The following is a 6,961-nucleotide window of genomic DNA, read 5'->3' on the forward strand; positions in this document are numbered from 1 at the left end:
TCTTAGCTGCAGAGGGCAGTGTCACTGGCCCTCATATGTGGGATCCGAACCAGGGCCCTCTGGCGTCCCAAGCCAGCTCTTAACCATCACGCCACTCGGCCAGTCCTCATGTTGCCTTTTAATGCACAAGTCTGGCCCCTGAAAAAACCAAATCCCTTGGACCAAAGTCAACCAAATAGCCCAAGTGCAGTTGCTGTACTAGATGGGGTGTCGTGGTGAGGTCAGACTAGCTTGGGCTTAGTGCATGTTACGTGTGCTTTCACATTCATTCTTCCTTGGAACCCTGTTATTTATTTATTTTTATTTATTTATTTATTTATTTTATTGGGGAACAGTGTGTTTTTCCAGGACCCATCAGCTCCAAGTCAAGTAGTTGTTTCAATCTAGCTGTGGAGGGTGCAGCTCTGTAGCCCATGTGGGGATTGAACCTGCAACCTTGGTGTTGTGAGCACTGCGCTCTAACTGACTGAGCTAACAGGTCACACCTGGGATCCTGTTTTATTGTTTTTAGCTAATTTCAAGTGACCTTAAATCAGACTGTGTAACTGCATAGCTGAAGATACATAGGATATGTAGGATAGGGTGTATTTTTTTTCAAAGAGTTATGTAATTAAAGCTTAATAAATGACATTATAACAAATTATTTATCTATACTTACTCGGCGAACTTGGCTTGGTGTGAGTTGCTAATGATTGTCAAGTCCTTGTGAGCTTTGCTGATTCTGCTTCTGCTCGAAGAGGGTCAGAGAGCTTATCTTCCCTTTCATCACCCTCAACAGGTGCCTCCTCTCACCTCACTCCCCTGCGCCTTCTGCAGGTCATGATCTGGCATTTGCAAACCGCCCATGAGCACCCTCTTTTTCACATTTCCTCTGGTGCGCAGTCCTGTACCCCTGGGCCTGCTGTGCAGCCATTGTCCCCTTGGTACTTCCAGACCATTTCTCTTCCTTTGCTGACAAGTGTCAGGATCTTTAGAGCAATGCTATTGGACCACGCCATCCGTTCTCCCTCCTCATCCAAGTTCTGGCTCATTGTCTTCCTCTGCATCATTATTCTGGAGACTTGCTTCTCATAAGCAATCCAAGGTCTAAGAAGGCCCTGGCTTCTTGGTTCTTTAACCTCCTCACTTCCTCTTCCCCCTCCAAACTGTGGCTTCCAGCTACTCCTTTTCCATCTTTGCTCAGCATACTGCAGCTAGTAGCCCTTTTCAACAGTGCCCCCTCATCAGGACCTCCAGACCATGAGGCCACCATTTTCTCCAAGGCCCATCCTTCTCTCATGCCTCCACTCCCCGCCCCCCAGGCTAGAATCGCTGGTCCATCACTATAATCATTCATGTACATAGGCGGTCAGCTCTTGACTCACCCCTTCCTCTTCTCTACTTGTCCTGAAAAACTCCACCCATAGAAAAACTCAACTCTCTAAGTCTATTTGAGCAGCTAGAGAAACATACAACCATGCTGATTCTCACCTTAAGGTGATGACCACAGTCTTCAGAGGCTGGCTGTTCACACTCACCTTCCCACCCTTCCCTAGGAAATTCAAAACTCCCAAGGTATCCTGTGCCCCAAGACCACTGTCTCGATAATCCTCTTTTAAACTTCCTGTAGGCATTCTTCCCTCCCTTATTTCTTTCATTATGAAAACCCAAGCAGAAGTAGAAAACACTTGACCTTTCTATCCCACCTTCCAATTTACCCCATATATTCTTGTGATTTAATGTTGTTTAGATGCTAACTTTCTCTATCCTGAGCTGAAGGTCTTTATATCCAACTTCCTGCTTGCATGGGCATTAGGCATATGAAGTATGGTACATCCAAAGGAGGATGCTTGACTTTCCCAAGTCCTCCCTATCTGATTCAGTTGTTAGGCATTGTCCTTAATTCTTCTCTATCCCTAACACTCCACATCTAATCTATTCGCAGTTGCTGTTGGCTCAACATCCCAAATGTATTCCAATCCCAACCATGTCTCACCATCTCCCCCACAACCAGTATCTCTTTCTGTGACGAGTGCAGTAGCCCCTAACTGATCTTGCTTCCATGGTTGTCGCCTCAGTGACCAGAACAATCTTTGAAAGATCAAAATGGGATTAAGCCACCTCTTGCACAAAACCCTTCGCTGGTGTGTCATCACCCTTTAGAATAAAATCTAAGCTCCTTGCCATGGTCTGCAGAGCCCTTCATGATCTCCCACTCTGCCTTCCGCTCCCACCGATCTCCCTTTGGTCCTTCGCCCCAGCCTGGCTCACTCTGCTCTCCTGTTTTAACCTCCTTGTTTCTTGAGCACTTCACACTAGTTCTAGCTTCTCCTCCTCTCTGGCATGCCCTTGACTCCAGAACTTCTCACAGCTGGCTGTCTTAATTAATATACGTCTCTGCTCAAAAGTCACTTCCCTGACCGTTTCCAAAGCCCCCTCTTCCAAAGGAATTCTCCAGCTTTTCACCCTGTTCTGATTTTTTTTCATTGCACTTTACATGGGTTAGATTGTTATGTTAATGGTCCTTAATGAATTCCATGCTCTCGTGTTGTCCCCTCCTATATTGACTCTGGGATTGGCCATGTGATGTGCTTTTGGCCATTAGTTCATTAGCAAATGTGACCCAAGCAGAGGCCCGATGAGTGCTTGCATATTAAGGGCTTGCCTTCACAGAACCCCAGCTTCCAAATGAGGAAGTCTGAGCTAGGCTGCTGGAGAGGCCACATGGAGGACAACTGAGACACATCAGCTGACAGCCCCAGCCAACTGTCACCCAGTATCTGCCAATGGGTGGTAAATGCATAAGTGAACCCAGCAACACCACATGGATCTGAGACATGCCATTCCAGTTGATCTGTCCCCAAATGCCAAACCATGGAATCATGAACAACCAAAAAAGTTGTTTTAGGCCACCAAGTATTGGGATGGTTTGTTATGCAGCGGTAAATGCTGTATATCACTATCTAAAGTTATATATTTATGTGCATATTTGCTCATTGCCTGCCAACCCTTCTAAAATTTAAGCTCTATGAAGATAAGAACTTCACCTTGATCACCTTCAGTACACCATGATCACCCAGCATCACTGTCTGGCCCATAGAGGCATGCAGAAAACATTTATTGTTGAATGAATGAACAATCTCTCATGGAGCAGCCTTATTTGGTCCTATGGCTTCTACTAAGATCTCTAAATTTGGCCCAGTAGGAAGATCTGCTTCCTGAGTGTGTGTTCCAATTGACCACTGGACATGACCAACTGAAATTCAATATCTTCTGAACTGATGTTATTTTTCTCCCCAAATTTACCTCCAGCTTTTCTCCTCTATTCCATATTTTAGTAATGGCACAAAAAATACAACCAATCTTTTGAGGGTTTGCGATGATGGTTAATTTTATGTGTCAGCTAGTCCATGGTACCAGTTGTTTGGTCAAATACCAGTCTAGCTATAGCTGTGAAGGTATTGTTTTCAGATGTGATTAACATTTAAATCAGTAGACTTAAAGCAGATTACCATGATATGAGTGGGCCTCATCCAATCTGTTGAAGGCCTTAAGAGAAAAGACAAATCCCTTAGAGAGGAAGGAATTCTGTCTCCAGACAGCCTTCAGACTCAGGACTGCAGCATCAGCTCCTGCCAGAATTTCCAGCCTCCCAGAAACCCTGCAGGTTTCGGACTTGCCTGTGCCCACATAGCATGAGCCAATTCCTTAAACCCCTCTTGCTCGCTCTCCCTCCCCACCTCTACACATACACACATCCTAATTGTTCTGTTTCTGTGGAGAACCCTCATGCAGAGGCTATCTTGATGATCCCCTCTCCCTCATTTGCCAACATCCGTTTAGTCACCAAAGCCCTATTGATGCGTGTACAGAATGTCTCCTGCACCTCCCCGTTCTCTGTCCCCACCTCCCTATCTTGGTTTAGGCTCTTAGCATCTCTCACCTGGACTATTACAAATGCCTGTTAGCCAGTCTCTGCCTCATCTCCTTCCAGTCCACCTGCCAACCCATCACCAGGTTATCTTTTTAAGATAAGAATTTGATTATGTCACTTACCTCCAAAGTCTCCCCATTACCTATAGGACACAGCTCAAACTCTTCAGTATAACCTGAAAACTCTTTATCAACTAGCCAAAGTTATACTCCCAGCTCCATCTCTCTTACTTTTCTATAAATACCCAAAATTCGACCTATATTTAACTACTTGTGGATTCCCAAACGTGCAATGCTCATTTCCTACCTACACGCTTTTGCACAGTTTGTTCCATTTGCTTGAATTGCCTACCAGTTTGTCTTGAAAACATTCTGACCTACTCTTCAAGCCCTAGCTCAGAGGTACTCTTTGTTCTGAAGCTGTCCCTGGGTGCTTGGTCATAATTTTTAGAACATGATAAAGGTCTTTTCATAAATCTTGTCTTATTGTATTGAAATTAACATACATTTCCCGAAAGACAAAGGGCTCTTTGATGGCAGGGACTGTGTCTTATACATAATTAGATCCCTACTCCTAGTATTTTGTTTAGCTCATAATAGCCTCTCAAAATATGTTTGCTGAGTCTGATTCTGTGTTAGATTTTAAGTCTTTCAAGGCAGAAAGCACATTGTTGTTCGACTTTGTATCATTCAAGGTGCCTCTCATAGAATCTTGTATATAGTTGACTCTCAGTATAAAAAGACTGAATTAAAGAGATAAGTTCCTGTTCTTTACAGAAAACAGCAATATTTTGCTTCCTGTTGCTACAATATTTCAACCATCATTTGCATTCCCACAATAAGTGGTGTGACAACAATTTTAAGTCAAGTAAGATTTCATGGGAAGGAGAAATTGCTGAAGGTCACAGTCTTGGGATAAAAGCAATTGAAGGGAACTATGTTTTAAAATACTTTTAGTAAGAAACTTCTCTATCTCCTATCTTCTCATACAGTATTTTAAAAACTTTTTTTGTTGTTTTGAAAAATTTCAAACCCAAAGGAAAGTTCAAAGAACAGTACAATATACACCCGGATGCCTCTCACATAGATTCACCAACATATTGCTACACCCATTTCCTCTATTTATCTTTGTCTTTCTCTATATATATACATACTTCCCTTTTGCTGAGAGCAGACGGCTGCTATCATGACATTTCACCCCTAAATGTCACATCTTGCATCACTCAGGACAAGGGCATTCTCTTATACCACCATAACACCATCAACACACTTAAGAAAAGCAATATTCCTTCAACAAAATCATCTAACATACAGTTTGGACTCAAATTTCCCTAATGTTCTCTCCAAATGTCCTTGATAGCTATTTTTTTTAACCCAGAATCCACTCAAAGCTCACACGTTGATTTGGCTGTTACATCCCTTAAGTTTCATGCTCTTCCTATTCTTGATATCACACGCTGTGAAGATCCAGGCCAGTTGACCTGCAGAATGTCCTACCTTCTGGATTTGATTCAGGTCGAATGTTTCCAGCAAGTTTTATTGTGTTCCTCCCATGGCATTGGATCAGGTGGCTCATAAGGTCCGGTGGTCCCACTACTGGCGATACTGAACATGGAGAGATGCAGAGAAGGTGGAGGCGGACAGCCTCTCCCAAGCAAAGACACCCTTTATAATGCATAGTAACCTGTGAGATTGTGTGAACCCCTCTTCCCTACAGTCTTTTTGCCCAGTGGGTCGTATTATTAATTGATCATTGCTTGAATCAATTATTACAATGAGAGTTACAAAATGGTACTTTTCTAAATCTGTAATGTAGTCTATATTTATTAGCTTATAATCTTTTGTGAAGCAGAGCTTTTCCTCTGTCTTTTGAGACTCACTATGGAGTTGTGAATTTTTTTTTAACTCAGTGCATTCTAATCATTTATCAGGATTATTCTTTTTGATCTTCAAGGCTTCCCAGAGTTGGTCAGTGTGGGATCCCTTTCAAGCTGGCTTCTGTGTCCTTTTGACATGGACTATTAATAGTCTTTGAACATGTCTTTGCTTCTGGCACATAAGATGTTCCCAGCTCAGACCAAGCATCGGCCAATTCTCTAAGAAACCCAGGTTCTTTTTGACAGGAAATAGAAACCAACAGCTGGTCCCTAAGAGAGCTCATTGCCATGGGGTGTCATGAATTCTAGGCTGTTCCAGTGGACAGAGCTAGGCTATCAGATCATAATCTCATACTTACTGATGGCTCCAATTCAAATATTACCCCACAGGGTTCTTCTTCATCTCCCCCATTCAACATTCTGTTGTCCTTCACTGAAAACCCTCATTAGGCCCAAGAGCAAGAGAGAAACACGAGCCATGATGATCTATCTGTGTTTGGGGTTTCTCACCCGATGTGGCTGGCAGAGAGGCAGAAGGAAAGATTCCTCTTCAGGCAGCTGGATGGTACCCCAGAGTAGCTGGCTGCTGGGCTTCTTGGAGTGAGCAAAGTTTTATACAGAAAGGAGAGCAATTGTCCAATTGAACATTATTAAAACAGCCACCTCTGTCTGACCCCAATGCTAAGAATCCTACCTACCTGTGGACTTTTCACATAAAATCAGCTTTTGAAGATTTTCTACTTAGGATGAAATGAAGGACAAAGCTGCTTTTGCAGTTTTCTGCGCACAAATACTGTTTTCAACAAAAAGTTCCTTGACTCTTTACCCCTGGAGAAATGGCCCCTTTAAAGCTATTTCCTCTCAACAGAGACCTCAGTAGAGCTGTGGTTAAACCACTCCTGAGTGAGACTGGTTTCTCTTTCTGGCTCCGCACACGGCGGAGAATTTTGTGAAATTCTATTAGTACACAAATGTTGATATCTGCTGCAGTCATCCTGACAGAGAGACTGCGCAATCCTCACAAAACAGCTGGCATGGGACCCAGATTCCCACGGCAACACACTCCCCCTGGGTCTCCACTGCAGTCGTCTCAAGTAATCCCCACAACAGACTTGAGAATCAGGTCTTAGACGAGGAAAACCAAGACTCAGAAAGACTGTGTAATAACACAG

Source organism: Hipposideros armiger, unplaced genomic scaffold, assembly GCF_001890085.2.
Source record: "Hipposideros armiger isolate ML-2016 unplaced genomic scaffold, ASM189008v1 scaffold_98, whole genome shotgun sequence".
Lineage (NCBI taxonomy): Eukaryota > Metazoa > Chordata > Mammalia > Chiroptera > Hipposideridae > Hipposideros > Hipposideros armiger.